The sequence below is a fragment of the Dermacentor andersoni genome, chromosome 3 (genome assembly GCF_023375885.2).
Source record: "Dermacentor andersoni chromosome 3, qqDerAnde1_hic_scaffold, whole genome shotgun sequence".
Taxonomy (NCBI): Eukaryota; Metazoa; Arthropoda; class Arachnida; order Ixodida; family Ixodidae; genus Dermacentor; species Dermacentor andersoni.
The window spans coordinates 140,382,497-140,399,462 of record NC_092816.1 but is presented as its reverse complement, the minus strand read 5'-3'; the positions used below and the strand labels follow the sequence as shown (position 1 = coordinate 140,399,462).

At 44.5% G+C, this 16,966-nt stretch overlaps 1 protein-coding gene and 1 long non-coding RNA gene across 3 annotated transcripts in view; both read left to right on the top strand.

Annotated features, from left to right (window-relative positions):
• Positions 1-16,966, top strand: part of LOC126525144 (uncharacterized) — a 76,302-nt gene that overhangs the window by 55,522 nt on the left and 3,814 nt on the right. The gene's annotated exons all lie outside the window — the stretch shown is intronic.
• On the top strand, positions 11,479-15,032 carry LOC140216431 (uncharacterized). The gene is made up of 2 exons (XR_011893098.1): positions 11,479-11,864; positions 12,047-15,032. It is a non-coding gene; the product is annotated as an uncharacterized lncRNA (long non-coding RNA).

Here is a 16,966-nt window from a genome sequence, read left to right as displayed (position 1 = left end):
AGATTCAATAAATGTGCATCATGCATACATCAGCGTTGCCTAGAGCGATTACAGTGACATTTTTATTCGCTGCATCTTGTTGTCAAACAGAAAAACAGATGTATCGCTAATACAACTCGTGCCTCTCTCTTTTAAGTGATAACTATGCTATAGTTCGTAAGGACCGGCCAACACGTGGGGGGGGGGCATGGCTTTGTTAATAAAAGATGAAGTCCCTTTCATTACTATGCCTGAAGTTGAGGGGGTGGAAGCGATTTTTTGCAAACTCTGTTTTTCTAGTAACGCTATCATTGTTGGATGCGTTTATCTCAGTCCTTGTTCTGATTCAGACATATTTCAATCATTGTGCACTTACATGCAACGTCATGTTAAGGGCACCAGACTAATACTGCTAGGGGACTTCAATCTTCTTGACATTGACTGGAGTACACTGCAACATTCACCTTGCGCAGAATTTGTTTTCAATATAATGCTTTCTTTTAACCTCACGCAGATCGTAACAGAACCTACCCGTGTACAAGGAACTAGCTCTAACATTTTAGATTTAGTGTTCCTGAGCAAGCATTTCCCTTATCATGAAGCGAACGTAGAAATACTAGAAGGCCTGTCTGGCCACAAACTAATAATGTGTTCTGTCCCATTTCATTACACTACGCCCTCTTCCCAATCAACAATCAGATATCCTGACTATAGTCGAGCTGATGACACTAGCATACTTGACACATTATCTGAAGAGCTATCATTGTTCCGTCAACTCTCAGATGACACTAATACCGATATGGAAGCCCTATGGCGTAGGTTTAAAATAATTCTATTGTATTGCATTACTAATTTTGTTCCTACTGAGACTGAAATAATGTGAAAGAGTAGTCCATGGATTACTTGAACTGTAATTCGTGCCAAGCAGAAGGTCTGATGACTGAAAAAAACACAACGCCACCCATCAAAAGGAACAGCTGAAAAATTAACGTTAGCCATTAACGATATAAAATCTAAAATAAAAATTGCCAAAGCTTCCTATTTTTCAAGTATGCTAACAAATTTCCTAAAACATTCTCCCCAAAAGTTCTGGCATTACTTAAATCCTAAAGTACATAATGAAAGTCTTCCGTCCTCGAAGGAAAACCGAAATACTGCAACCACACTAAATAACTACTTTTGTTCCATTTTCACTACAGACGATAGAAATGCACCTCACAACAGCCCCTGCATCGGCAAGAAACTAGGGCCCCTTACTGTGAGCGAAGCTGGAGATTTAAACCTTCTACTAAATTTAGACACTTAAAAAGCACCGGGGCCTGATAACATTTCTAACACATTTCTGCGCAGATATGCCGAGTGGATTGCGAAGTTTTTAGCAATACTCTTTAACAAATCCCTGTCATCCTGCACCCTTCCTAAAGAATGGAAAACAGCTAAAATAATATCAATACATAAATCAGGCAGCAAATCATATCCCTCAAACTTTAGACCAATATCACTAACCAGCACAATATGCAAGCTACTTGAGCACATCATCTTAAAGCACATAACAGCCTATCTAGAAGATAACCAACTTCTAACACCTTTCCAGCATGGCTTTTGTAAGGGACTTTCTACCGTTGCTCGACTAATTGAACTCGTGCTGACGTAACAAGTTGACCTCATTTTCTTAGACTTTTCGAGTGCCTTCAACCGTGTGTCACACCCAAAACTTATTAGGAAGCTTGAACTATCTTTAGGAACTGACCCAATTTTAGACTGGATTACTGATTACCTCGCTAACCGTACTCAGTTTGTCGAAATTAACGAGAAATCCGTAACAGCTGATGTCACATCAGCTGAACCACAAGGAGGCATCTTAGCCCCAGTCTTATTCCTAATTTTTATAAACGACCTTCCTGCTAGCATGTTTAACAACATTAGACTTTTTGCCGATGACTGCATACTATATCAGGAAATTAGCTCTGTCATCGACCATATAGCTTTAAATAATGCCATAGCAGCAGTAACCAAATGGTGTGAAGATTGGCAGATGACTATTAACGTTAACAAATCTGTTCTATTATCTGTAACCAGGAAGAAACATAGATCACTATTTCAGTACACATGCCTCTTGCTTTGGTCTGCGAATACAAATACTTAGAAATGTTACTAACCTCTGACCTCAGATGTGATGCTCACGTTAACGAAGTCACAGCAACCACATTAAAACAGTTATTTTTCAATAATAGACGCCTCAGGCTAGCACCATCTCATATAAAGCTACTAGCATATAAAACATTTGTCAGACCGGTACTAGAGTGTGCAAATGTCGTTTGGTTTCCTTTCACTAACAAGCTGATTAAAAACCTATAGGTGTTCAGAGAAAGGCACTCGGATACATTTTTAACAAACATAGGCTATCAGACTCACCGACAGAACTACTCAAACAAGCGGGGATGCTAACCCTTCAAAACAGCAAAACTAGCGTGCCTTAAAACCATTTACCAACTCATAAACAATCAATTAAATCTGGATACCTCACGATACATAAAATCTGAAACGAGGAAAACACGTTGTAACCCCTCACACACACTAAACGAGTTTGCATTCCGTACTGACACTTTCAGGTATTCATTCTTTCCGCAGACTATGCGTGATTGGAACGCTTTGAATGTGAGCTCTGTTAATAGTTCATCACTAACTGCCTTTATGACGCTTGTTGAAAACGATCTACTTACATCTCAGTAATTATTTTGTTTATTGTCAGTATCACTTTGTTACTACCTTTGTTTTGCATGTTGTGGCACATTTATCTGTCCAACCCAAATCTTGCAGCATGAACCTCATTGTATATTTTTTTTACTCCTGCCGATGTATAAGCTTATTCAATGTAATAATGTGCATTTCTGAACCGTTTATCATTGTCATGTTTGTATGTCAGTGTACTTTTTTGAATGCCCTTTCTGTTACGATCCCTGACGGGATTGACAGTATTGCATAAATAAATAAATAAAATAAATATGCTTCCAAAAGTTCTCTTGCTAAGTATCATCACTCCTGCCAAGTATCCTAATCTCACACAGTAGTGGCTGGCATCTTCCTGCCAAGCAAACTATGCGATGCGCAGGTAAATGCGCATTGCCTTTGTTAATTATAGACAATTCATACTCCCGAGCCCGGTCTTTGGCACATCTTCCCGTTTGTCCCACGTAGGACCTCCCACATTTCAGCGGTATCTCATATATATTAACCATGGCACATTTCGTGTATGGTCTCGTATGGTTTTTCTGGCATCCTGACTTTTTGTCAACGCGGCTTATGCGCAGACATAGTCCAGCCAACTTGCATGGCGCCGGGAAAACAACTGGCACACCAAACCTAGTAGTGACTTTCTTCAAGTTGTGGGAAAGTTTGTGGACGTATGGCTCCGCTGTGTGTTTGCATCCTTTTTGGTCAGGGCTAGGCATACACTTTTTTCCCTTCACCTTCTGGAGCAATGTTTCTGACACCGCCCCTACAACTGAGTTCGGGTAACCAACTGTGTGTAGCCTCGCCAATTGTTTGTCAAAACTAGCCTGCATTGCGTGAGGGCATGACTTCAGGAGAGCATATTCAAGGCAGAGTGGCTATTACTCTTTTAACTAGCTTTGAGTGTTCCGAATTGTATGGCAGCAACTTCTGGGCATGTGGGCTATACTGTCAACAGACGTCGTTTGTGTTAAAAACTAAAGACAGATCTAAAAACTGACGAGTGCCATGCCCTTCCCACGTAGCTTAAGAATGCGTAAGACTGTATTAATGCATTGGTAAATGGTAAAATCATGGTCACATTTTAAAAGAATGAAAAAATCATGGACATATCTAAATGCCTTAAGGTAGAACCTATTGTCAAAGGAACTGTGCAGGTCGTGGTCAATTGATGCCAAGAAAATGTGACACAGCACAGGAGCGAAGCAGGAACCAGTGCACATTCCTTGCCGTTGAACATACAATACGTCGTTAAAAGAACAAGAAATAAAAGTAGACTAAATAAAATTCCAATAATACCATAACATTGTCAATGGATGTGCCCACTAGATTCTGAAAATCTACTCGGCCGTTGCAGTCAATGCAATCCCTAACAGAGGCACACATTTCCTGTTGAGTAAAACAAATTTCCTGTTCCTGCTGAGTAAAACAAATCAACTACGTCTACAGAAATTTACCTGCGCATTGCATGGTTTGCTTGGCAGGAAGATGCCAGCTGCTACTGCGTGAGATTAAGATACTTGGCAAGAGTGGTGATACGTTAGCAAGAGAACTTTTGGAGGCATATCACATAAAAGAGAGAGGCACGAGTTGTATTAGTGATATGTCTGTTTTCTGTTTGACAACAAGGTGCAGCTGTCAAAAACGTCACTTTAACTGCTCTAGACAACACTGATGTACCCATGTGCATTTATTGATTCTCCTTGCTCTGCTGTAACAATAAAATCAGTTGAAGTTCAGCACTCAACCTGTGCCCTCCTGTCTTTATTTTCCTTTTGGCGCAACAATGCATTCATTAGATCTCAGCCAACTTGCCCAGCAACAACCCCAGGTGATCAAAATTAATCCGGATCCCCCTCTACGGCATGCCTCATAATCAGATCATGGTTTTGGCACATAAAACTTCATAATTCTTTTTTCTCGCTAATTGGGAGATTGTGAGAGGCAGCACATGGGTGACCCTTGGGCAAAGTTTAGAGCATCCACTACAGACAGACATCTGCTCATGCAGCGCTTTGTTTCCATTATGGTATCATCGGACGTACTCGCCCCGTGCCATCGGTGAACAGACGACGCCTCGTTACTCTGGCGCCATCTCGTAGTGGTCGTCACCGCAAAGCCCGTCTTGCACGGCACTATGCTTTTCTTTTCACGCTTTCGCATTACCCTCCTCCTCCGCTTTCCTCCTTGCACACTCGTCGCTATCGCTGTCTTTCATCTCCTACTGCACTCCGCATTCGCTTTCATCCTTCGCCATGCTCGGTCGCTCAGTTACAAGGGATGACACGGACACTCGCCGCAGGAACAGGCACCTAAAAGCTGCACTCTAAAAAACCGTAGTATGCACACAGTCGCTAAAGTTGTCTACCTGCTTGGCCCACTAGGTATGTGTTCATGATGCCGTTATGGTCTTTCCATCATCGTCATTACAGCTCCTGGATCTGACTCATCATGCTGTCGTCATCACGCCTTCTAGTCTGACCTAATGGCCAAAGTTGTCTAATACAGCTTGGGCCACTAACTGTGTGCTCGTGGTCACTGCATCGTCATCATTCCATCTTGGTTATCTGATTGTTGTCATGCCATCATCATCATGCCATTGTTGTCATACAGTTGTGCATTTATTGCCACACCGCCATCTTGATGCCGTCCGGGTTGTTCAATCATCGCCATTCTAACTTCATTATCCTATTCGTGATACGGTCATCGTCACGCAGTCATAGTCATACCATTCTCGTCATGCTATCAACGTCATGCTGCCGTCGTCAATCTTTCTTCGTCATTCTCTTGTAACAATATTGTTGTGCCATTCAGTCATGATTACGCTGCCATTGTCACGCCGTCATCATTAGACAGCCACTATCATGAATCCATTGTCAGAGCATCGTCGTCATGCTGTCATGGTTGTGCCATCATGGTCTTCCTCCTTCGTAACCCCGCTCTCGTCATGCCATTGTCGTCACGCCATTGTCATCTTGCAGGCTTTATGATACAGTCATTGTAACGCCATTGTCGTCATACACTCGTCATCATCCCGTTGTCTTTATGCTGTTGTGATGCGATTGTCCTCTTTGTGTCCTCGCCATACCGTCGTCGTCATGCATTCATTGTCATGCCGTCATCATAATGCCATCACAGTATTTCCATTGTCGTCATTTCAACTTCGACATCTGGCTATCGTCATGCCATTGTCGTCACGCGGTCGTTTTACCATCATCATCACTTCAGTAATGTCATCCCATTGTCGACATGCCATTGTCATCATACTGCCTTCGTCGATCCTTCGGTCATTCCTTGTTCGTTGTTCTATTGTAATCATGCTATCATCATTCAGTTGCGATTATGCTGCCGTTGTAATGCCATCTTTGTCATTGCATTGTTGTCAGACTGTCTCTATCATGCCCCCATTTTCATGCCATCATTGTCGTGCCCTTGTGGTCCTGCCATCATCGTTATTCTAGCTTCGTCATCCTGTTGTCATCGTACCATCATAATCACACCATCGTTGTCATATGCTCATCATCCCGTTCCCCTCATATTGTCACGATATCATCATTATACCATCGTGATCATTTCAGAATTGACATCTCCTCGTCATGCCATCTTTGTTATACCACCTTTCTCGTTCCATTGACGTCACTCCTTCATCGTTCCATCATTGTCACTGCATCAGCGTCATGCTCATGGGTGACCTTGGCAAGCGAGTGTCATAGCAAAGTGTAACCATCATAGTATATATACTAAGTAGTGAAAGCCTCAGAATGACCACTATAGAGGTTAAGTAAAAGTCACTTCAGTTCAGGAATATGGTGTGTCAGTACACTGTTCAAATGCTAATAGCATTACGTCGACAGTCATCGGGAGGTGAGTTCAGCTGTAATTTTTTCTCTCCTCTAGGCCGCTGTCAGTGACGCATCAATGTGCTCACGCCATATTTGTGACCTTGAGGAAGATGTAATCGGTACTTTTGAACAGCTGCATCAGCCCATACACTGGACTATAAAGAAGCCATTATGAAAGCCGACAGCGTTTCGGTGACATCACGGCTTGATAAGGATGCTCACTTCATGTTTGCGCAACAGTGAAAATGTCGCATTACTCGTGGGCGTCTGCTAAAGGCATGACATTCACACTCTTCCACTGTTCAGTTTCGGTTTTCTAAATGAATTTGTTCAGAATTCAGACGCCGACGTTTACAGTACCGATGCAAGCAGAAGAGACTGAGAATATTGCTGGTAGCATTTCGTAAAGGTATCATGTGGTCTATGTGTGGCCAGTGGGCTTCTATTTTGTGATTTCGCTTATCTCGACACTTTTTCCGACTGTGGCAGTGCCAGGAGCTGCCAACCTGTACTTGCAAGATGTTTACTTAGGTTTGCTAAGCACTCAACTACTCCCACTATAGCAACGCCTTTAGTGGCAGCATGTCTCTACAGAGCTCAGCGGACCACAATGTTCAGCACAATGCGTTGGCGGGCAAGTTGTTACTAATCTATCAATACTTTGTTTATCGCAAAACAACAGACACAAGAAAGACGACAGGACGTCGTCTTTCTTTTATTTATTCTTTTGCGCTAAACAACATATTCATAAACCACAATATATTGAACAAGCATCATCTCCCGTCTAAAACGGCGATTTTCAGCCTACCCAAGAATATTTTCAAGCAGCAACACTAGCTCACAAGACCTATTACGGCGCTTACCCAACTTTTTTTTTTATTTGACCGAAAATTGCCTGCACAGTGCAATCAGATACAAAAACAAAACAGTGTTCGCAGCATGCATATGCTTTTCTGTATAACATGATTGTGTTGCAGGGAAGCTGGCTTTATGAACCCAGTCGCCATTGTGCAAAACATACTAGACCCTTGGCCATATTTCTTGCCAAAGACTAGGGTATGCATTAAATTTTTACCATGTTTAGGAGCTTCAGTGTCATTTCTACGTTGGTTTTTACTTTGGACACATAGTAAGTGAGTGCGCGTGCGATTGCGAAGGGGGGGGGGGAGTGGTCGGGCAAATACTGCCAAATGAATCAGCAGTTCGTTATGATATTGTCTCGTATGTGGTGTTTTTGGCACCTGTGCGATTGTCGGGCCTGTGCGAAAAAGTGAATGGTGCAGAAACACAAATGTGTCCCTGTGCAATCAACCACCGAAACCCCTACGTCACTTGTACAGAGAGAAGTAGTTTGTAAGATCCCTCTGTTGTGTAACAAGGTATACAGGCAGGTGCTAGAATAAGAGGCTAACTGAGCACAATTATCACTACACGGCTAAAGATTCAGGTCATTTAGCCTTTCATTGCAGGAATTGTGGCTGCAAACCTGTCCTGAAAGACACGGAAGTTGTGCGCAGGCTACACAAAAAACAAACAAGGGAAATCCTTGAAGCATAGAAATTGGCAAATGGAAATTGACAAATGGAAAGACAGGTGTATCAGTTGCCCTTCGGTATCATTCTCTGATAAAGTACGCCACTATCTTAGACTTTGATTATTCCTAGAGTGGGAATCTGAAAAATGCTATCTGTGTCTCCTTAACGCCTTACTGCTGTCAGAGCATGTGCGCTTCTTAAGGGATGCTACAAAAGGCGGGTCTTTGGGCGATAAAACGGTTGTTGCAGTCCAGCGCCTGTGTATGTCCCTTTTAATGTGTGTGTGCACGTGTCAGAGTTAAGTGCACTGCTTCAACATCATGGCTCACCAACTAGCCCATCAATATGTATTTAGCAGTTTGTGTTGGCACTTTTCTGCAACTTGTTTAATTCGGTCCGCCCAATAAGTCCTTCAATTTCGTTGATCCTGTCAGGATCGACTTAACGGAAGTCGACTGACCTGTGGACAATTAAAGGCTACAACACAACTAGAACCATGAGGAAAAAGGTGCAGTTTCACCTGAAGGGTGAAGCATTGATTGCCATAGCAAATTAGTAGACAGCTATACAAAGCAAGGAGAGTAGCTTTATCGGCCGTATTAACTCGGAAACATTCACTTACTAAGTGAATTAGCAAGCATAAACACATCACTCTCGATGAGCGCAGACTCTCGCTGTCAAAACGCCGGTGTGAGCAAGTGCGAGAGCAGCAGCGAGTGAAGTGACCTTCGTGGTGTCCACAGGTGTATAAAAGGGGGGAGGGGCGGTGCAAGGGGGTCACTTGCCTTCCCCCCACTCTCAGGACTGGGGGGAGGAGCAAAGTAAGTCATTTACACCCCCCCCCCACACACACACACTTTCGAAACCCGGCTATATATGCGCCTAGAGTACCAACCAAGATCACTCTGGTCTATAGAAAGCAGCTTGAAGCACTGGTAATGGGGGTCTGGCCTCTCCACCAGCTGCATGTTGAGTCTTGGCCACGTTGGTTCTTCAGTGCACTCATCACTGGTATTTATATAGCACACAGAGTCTACTTGTTAACAGTTCATAAGTTTCCCCACCTCTGCAAGTCTGCAGTAGTCTTTCAAGTCTTGATCTAGACATTGATTCAGGCTACTTGGTCTGTCAATAGTGGAATTGAACCTCACTAGTGCAAGGTTCCCAGAACTTTCAAGACTGCTTTCACTTATTTGGTTGTGAAAGGTGTTCTCGCGGTGAAACTGAGGCATCACGAAGCGTTCGCTTCTCACTGCCGGCAGTCTTCATCACGTCAGCGTAGTGACAGTCAGTGCTCGTGGTCATCGAGTGAGATGTGTTTATACTAGCCTCTACGTGTGTGACACCATGCTTGTCATAGGTGTATCTACCAGTTCGGGGAGAGGTGTACCCCTCCCCTCACAATCAGAATTGAAAAGGAAAAGCAGGCCATTTATCCCCCCACCCCCCTTCTATGCACGCACAATTGTGAAAGTGGGCATTGTCGGCTGCACATTGCACAAATACAACAAAACAACAGCTGAGGCCAAGTTTTCTCTCAGAATTGGGCTCACATGGGTGCGATTTATTTATTACATATCCCCTGCTTTCGGGCCTTGCCTCCATGTGCTGTAGCAGATTACACATTACTCCATACTTTGCGGTGCAGACACCTGCGGGACCTGCCTTGCAAGCATGCATTGCTGAGAAAGTTATCGCAAGGCTGTCCAAAATAAGTTTAGTCTACCATCAGTTGCATCATCCCGTGTTTGTTGGGGCCGTCTAACCTAACCATCTTTGAAAACACAAAATCAAATTTGCTTTTGTAAGTTACTGGTACAGTCAAACCTCGATATATCGAACACGGATATATCGAATTATTGCGTATATCGAACACTTTCTTTATCACGTGGAAAATCGCATGCATTTTTAATTTTTTATTTCGAACGGGGCCGGATGTAAAATGGATATATCGAACTCCGCCGCCCCAGACCAAGTGCGCTCTGTTGACAGGAGGCGAGCTTTCCCGCAACACTCTCGAAGATAGCGGCGGCGCGATGGGCGTTCCGGACTTTCCGGACTAGGGTGCCTCGATGTCCTCCTCGCCCGGAGCGGCGGGCGAGGAGGACATCGAGGCACCCTATTCCGGACGGCTGCGTACGACAGCTGCCCACATCGGTTGCGCCGAGGGCGCCATTTGAACGTGGCGGCGTACATACGCGGCGGCTTGGAGCCAGCACGGCCGCCTCGATCAAGCGCGCACACAGGGGTAGCACACTCTCAAGTTCAACAAATGGCCACAGAGGGCGAAAAAATCGACCGCGCGCCGCTGCTAACAAAGCCGACGTAGTAGCATCACTTTCGGGATTCGTTCATTAGTTCCAACATTTCCCGGTAGAGGCGTCGTAATAAGCGCAATTTTATCTTACAAACATTCTCTTACAATTACCGAAGCATTTTCTTTTACATAAAAACAGGGCAAAATTATCATTGCTAATTAGATATTGTGCTCTTTGTTAGTAAGTTTACTGTTTCTTCGCCATTATAAACGCAAATAGCGTTCAGCATCATCGATCTTTCACGTGACCTCTGGCCTGGATTTAAAATTTTTACCGGTATTTCCGAGTGCACGGCGGCACGGATTCATTCGTTCGTACACTCAAGACTGCTTTGTTTCTAAAACTAGTTTCTTGCGCTTCGATGTCTCGCGTTATTTAACTTGGGGTGAAGTTACGTGTTTGCAAGCGGACATGTAAGCCCGGCAGTTGGGTTTCGGTCGTGAGCCATTCGGAACAGGTCTGCATCGAAACGGGAGCTGGATTTTGCTGCGGCTGACAACGGCAATAACGGTGAGTCGTTTAACACCGCTGCTTGAATCGTTATATAATATCCGTGTCATTACCTTCCAGGCGGGCACAAGTTAACGAACTAGATCCTGCATTACATATGGGCAGTGAGGATCTCAGTTGCTGTTTCCTAAATAAACCTTTACTTGCGAGGCTGTCGTTTGGTTTACACACACAACCAGGAAAGAAAGAGCGATATCGGAACGCGCGTCTCATTTTTCATGTTATTGTAGCCGTGGTTGTAGGTGACTGAGTAGCCTTATCAATATACATATTAAACATTTTTTTCGAGTCGGCCGGCAACGTCTTTCGTCCACAAAACCGAATAATCCTTTGGTAAAATAAAGTGAAAGTACAGAATTTAATGTATTAAACAGTTGCAAGCATGATAATTCACCCATATTTCGTACTTGTTTGTTCCAAATGTTCTTGCTGTTCAGATTGGTTTACCGTAGGGCATTTATTTTTGCAGTAGTGAAGCGGTGCATCACGTTCGTGCAGAAAAATAATGCATCAGTTCTAATAGCTTCATGACTTTCATGCATTTGCTTGCGGAACTAGCAGTGTGATCACTTGTAGTGTATAAATGAACCCACAAATGTTCTCATTTGTGATCTTAATAGTACTTGCGCTGTTGACATGCATTGTAGTTAGGCAGACATCAATTTTATGGACAATAGCAATATTTATTTAACATGCTGCTTAAGCACCCTAGAACAGACAGTGTACATTTGCATGTCTCTGTAGTCGCAAATCATTACAACATATATGTCACACCTTTTTGCATTTTAAAACTTTGCTTTTTCAATTTCTGATTCAGTCAAAATTTCTGTTCCAGACATGCAGTAATGAAGACGGCACCAGTATAAAGCAACACACTCCACGCACTAAACAGAAGCTGCTGCCTGCTACAACAAGGTCATTGTGTGGACATTGGCTACTACTACAAGGTAAACAACACATGGTTCAGAAATAAATATGTTTGATATATGCTGTATTGGCTTGCTGTTTGCAGCAGATATGAATGTTTGTTCATATTTATGGTTCAGTATAATTGGTTTGAACATATAAAACACACATAAATTTGGCTAATCTGTGCTGTATCTCATGTGTCACCGTTTTGCCTCAACAGAGTCTATGCCAAGCACATCTTGGTCATCACAGGAGCTCCTATCTGCGCCAACAGGAAGGGGCTGGAGCCGAATTTGCAAGGCTTTTACACCAAGAACAAAGAAGCACATGCAGAAGAATATGAATGAGATATCAAGTCTGCAGAGGACTGTGTCAAGACTGAAAAGAGCTTCAGCCACCATTCCACCAGCACGGACATTTGGTTGAGTCATCCAGGTAACTCAAAAAGGACTTTCTAGAAATTCTTCGTCTTCAGGTGCACCTGCAACATCTGACCAAGCACGGACGACGCTGGCCAAAAGATTGAGTTCCATCAGTTTGCCCTTAATCAGCTTCCTAGCCATGTTAATTCCGTTTGTGCCAAGTGTAATTTTTCTTCTATAAATGCAAGCTTTCTCATTGCCCATTTTTGTTAGAGATCATTCATCCTCATCCAAATATAAAGGTCAACCGATTCTTCGCTGATACTTAATACCAGTCACTCTCTAGCAGCCTAACATATCTGTAGCAGTATCTTCTAGTGTATGTTGTCATGCGCAATTCCTCTCCTGAAATAGCTGATGCAGCATCGGCATGCGTCTTGCATTAACCTATGCACATGTGCTATGCACCATTTTACTTTTTTTGATGTTTTTAGCCTTCAATGCTTGCAGAGCAGAGTGGCTTCTCTCTTGAATGCAAGCTTTCTCATTTTCCATATTCCTAGTCTCGTTGATGATTGCTCCTCTTCCTTGATAGCCTGGGTCTTTGTGCAAGCTACAGTGAAGTGATTGATTGCAGAATCTGGTTTTGCTGCCACACTTGGCTGTGGTAACTGTGTTACGTTTCTCAGATGTGGGGGCCTGGTCAGTTGCATTGGTAAGCAGTCCCTCGAGGTAAGCATTTGCTCCTGCAGTCCGCAAAGCGACATAGACTCCCAGTATACACACACCGTAACTGGTGCGCCCCGTTCGTTCTGGCCTGCTGCAGTAATGGGCAAATTGTGCTTGTGGCTTACCTCGGCCATGATTTGCTCAAAACGGAGACCAGCATATGTGCTCACATGGTTCGAAGTGTATGCAGTTGATAGCCGTATGGGTGGAAAGGCCCGCAAGAATGGCTGCCGAAGGTGATGCCCACAAAAGCGACTTGTCCACATTGCGACAAAGTGTGAGCCACACATAGCAGCCCCCGAAAGAAAATAAATGTGCACGTTGGAAAGGAGTTAACGCTAAAATGCCGGGTAGTCCATGTCGCTGTGTTGGTTGCGGAAGCAGATGCCTGCGTCACCTGATTGCTTCGCAATGGAAGTTGCTCATCTTCAACGGCAACTGTTGGTTCAAACAGGTGCGAGACTCTGTCCAATCTGTTTGTACCGCAGGTTGTCGCTCGTTACCAGACCACCACATGTGACAAAGGCAAGCATTATGCCGTAAGATGGTTCGTAGCCAATGTATAATGTATTGTCTGAACCTCATGCGGTGACTGATTGCTGTTTAATCTTGCTGTTATGCCACTTGGTTACGGTCGCAGTTTTATGTTTTTCGAATATTGCGGCCTGGTCGGTTGCACTGGGAAGCAGCCTCTCGTAGTAAGCATTTTATCCTGCAGTCTGCACAGCGACATAGACTCCCAATTTACGCACACCGTGATTCGTGCTCCCCGTTCACCCTTTCCTGCTGCAGCCATGGACAAATTGTGCCTCTGGCCTTTCTCGGCCGCGATTAGGCATGAACGGAGACCAGCATAAGTGCTTACATGGTCGGACGTGTATGAAGTTGGGTGGAAAGGCCCGTAAAAGTGGCTGATGAAGGTGATGCCCACGAAAGCGACTTGTCCATATTGAGACAATGTGGGACACCAAGTGTGAGCCACACATTAGCGGCCTCCAAAAGAAAAGAAACATGCAGGCTGGAAAGGAGTCAATGCTAAAATGATGGGTAGTCCATGTCGCTGTGTAGGCTGCGGCAGCAGATGCCTGCGTCACTTGATTGCTTTGCACTGCAAGTTGCTCATCTTTAACAGCGACTGTCGCCGCAAACAGGTGGGACACTCTGTCCAATCTGTTTCTGCTGCTGGTTGTTGCTCGTTAGTAGACCACCACGTGCGACGAAGGCAGGCACTACGCCTGTAGGTAGGCAGCTCAATGTACCCTAAGAGACCCGTGTATGTGAATGCTCACTGTTGCCATATGGTTCGTCGCCAATGTATAATGTATTGTCTGAACCTCATGCGGTGACTGATTGCTGTTTAATTTTGCTGTTATGTCACTTGGTTATGGTCGCAGTGTTATGTTTTTAGAATATTGCGGCCTGGTCGGTTGCACTGGGAAGCAGTCTCTCGAAGTAAGCATTCGCTCCTGCAGCCTGCACAGCGACATAGACTCCCAATTTTCATGCACCGTGATTCGTGCTCCCCGTTCGCGCTTTCCTGCTGCAGCAATGGGCATATTGTGCCTCTGGCCTTTCTCGGCCGCGATTAGGCATGAACGGAGACCAGCATACGTGCTTACATAGTCCGATGCGTATGAAGTTGATAGCCAGATGGTTGGAAAGGCCCGCAAAAGTAGCTGATGGAGGCGATGCCCACGAAAGCGATTTGTCCATAGTGAGACAATGTGAGACAGCAAGTGTGAGCCACACATTAGCGGCCCCCGAAAGAAAAGAAACGTGCAGGTTGGAAAGGAGTGAATGGCTAAAATCTGGGGTAGCCCATGTCGCTGTGTAGGCTGCGGTAGCAGATGCCTGCGTCTCCCGATTGCTTCGCAATGCAATTTGGGCATTTTTAACGGCGACTGTCGCTGCAAACAAGTGGCACACTCTGTCCAATATGTTTCCGCTGCTGGTTGTTGCTCGTTAACCTGACCACCACGTGCGACGACGACGGTGAGCCGTTTACGAGCTCGCGTCAATGATTCCAGCGTATCTCGACATGCAAACTTTATTTCTGCTATTGCACGAGAATGTACACTGCTTGTCTTCTGCCAATAAAGTCGCGCGTTCTGTTCACTCACTTGTGGCTTGTTTGTATGGGCGTCAGTAGAGGCTCTTGGCAATTAGAACGCACCACCTACGCGGCAGCGAAGGCATTGAGGCATGCCGCATAGCCTGCAGGGCAAGCACGGCGCGTACCAGCGTACGCGACCGGCAAAAAACGGCCATATTGAATTTTGCTCTAAAAAAAAAATGTGTACTTCCGCTTCCGGTTTGAGCAACGTCATCTGGCGTCCCCCAAAGTAAGTTCCATGCGCTGCCGCTGCTTATTTTCGAACCACGGCGGAAGGTACAGTTTCCCTTCTCTAATTTTGTTCTTTATTCTATGCGCGCACGGCGGGGCAAGCCGCCTCGATTACGCGCGCACGGCGGGGCTTGCCCCCGCCGTGCGCGCGTGATCGAGGCGGCCGTGGAGCCAGTTGGAGCGCTTTGTCGGTGCTGAGCCACACAGCATGTGCATTGAGGACTTCGTTGGCGGTGACGACAGCACCGGAACAGTGGCGGAGTTTGCTCGAGCCGCCCATCGCCGCAAGCCGCACCGCACGCGTGCGGTCGCGCGAAATATTGCACGTATCAAACACTTGTGCACAAATTTCGGTTTACGATGTGTAAGGTATACACTGTGCACACAGTGTAAACGGTAATTTGTGCACAAGTGCTGGATACGTGCAATTTTTCGCGCGACCGCAAGCGTGCGGTGCGGCTTGCGGCGATGGGCGACTCGAGCGTAACCGTTTGGACTATGTTGAGGACGCCGTGGTCAAGCACGCGGTTGCCAATATGAAGTAGGCTACGCTGCTTCAGTACTTTCAGCAAACAAAATAAATACTTTGTTTGAAGCTTCATGTGAGTATCTATTGCGCCACGATTGGTTCATTGATTGATTTGTGCTAGTTTTTGACGCGTTTTCTACGTGATTTTATATATCGAATTCTGGCTATATCGAACTATTTTGCGATCACCGCGCTGTTCGATATATCGAGGTTCGACTGTATTTCATCAGTCTTGCCGTTTTAGCGATTTTGACGTAGATTTAGTGACTTTTGTGCATGTTTTCGGCAAAGTTTGCTATTTAGCAATCAGTGACATTTTTAGTGACTTGAATGAACAGTTGGCAATATTTTAACGGCTTATAAGTTAGAAAGATTACTTGGAAAATGGCCTTTAAGAACGCGCTTTGATATTCTAAAGCCACATGTGAGTGGCCAAAACTCGAGGTAAAATGCATAGGCTCCATGACTGTGATGAACAAATGGTTGGCTTTGCATTGTAATACTGCTTCACAGCACAGTGTTCACCATAGCCTTGAGATTGCGTCACGAAATTGAAGTTTATTTATTATTTACAAAACCTATGTGAACCCGCAGCGTTTAAACGCTGCGGGTTCAGCAGCGTCACTAAATCAATTCAATTGGTAGACGCTTGGCAAGTGTGTCAGAGAAATAATTTACCAAAACCAAGTGGAATAAACTTTCTGTTCAGATTTAGAACACAGCAGATGAATGAGACATATTGACTTCATAAAAGCGTAAATATTCGAACGGCTTAGCTCGTTCATGTGTGACTGAACAAATCGCTTCCATTTCTCACACCTTTCGGACCAGTCAGTACTTCACGGTGGCTTTCAGCTAGATCAAGGGCGAAGAAATGGTATTTAACCTGTACAAAGCTCGGGTAATTGTCATTGCCATGTTAACAGCATGCGGCCAAATCCGTTCCACAGAATCTAGTTCTGCTACCTCGAATGCCGAGAAGCAAAAAAAATTTAGGGATAATATGCAGACTAAATGTATTTTCATGCTGGGAAAACTACGTTGCTTGTGTTCTTTTGAATCGTGCTATACTTGTAACCTTCCAATCTGAAGATAATGAAAATTTTAAGCTGTCATAATCTAGTATGTAGATATTAGAGGTAGGGCGATGAAATATAGACTTTTTGAAATGCGAAT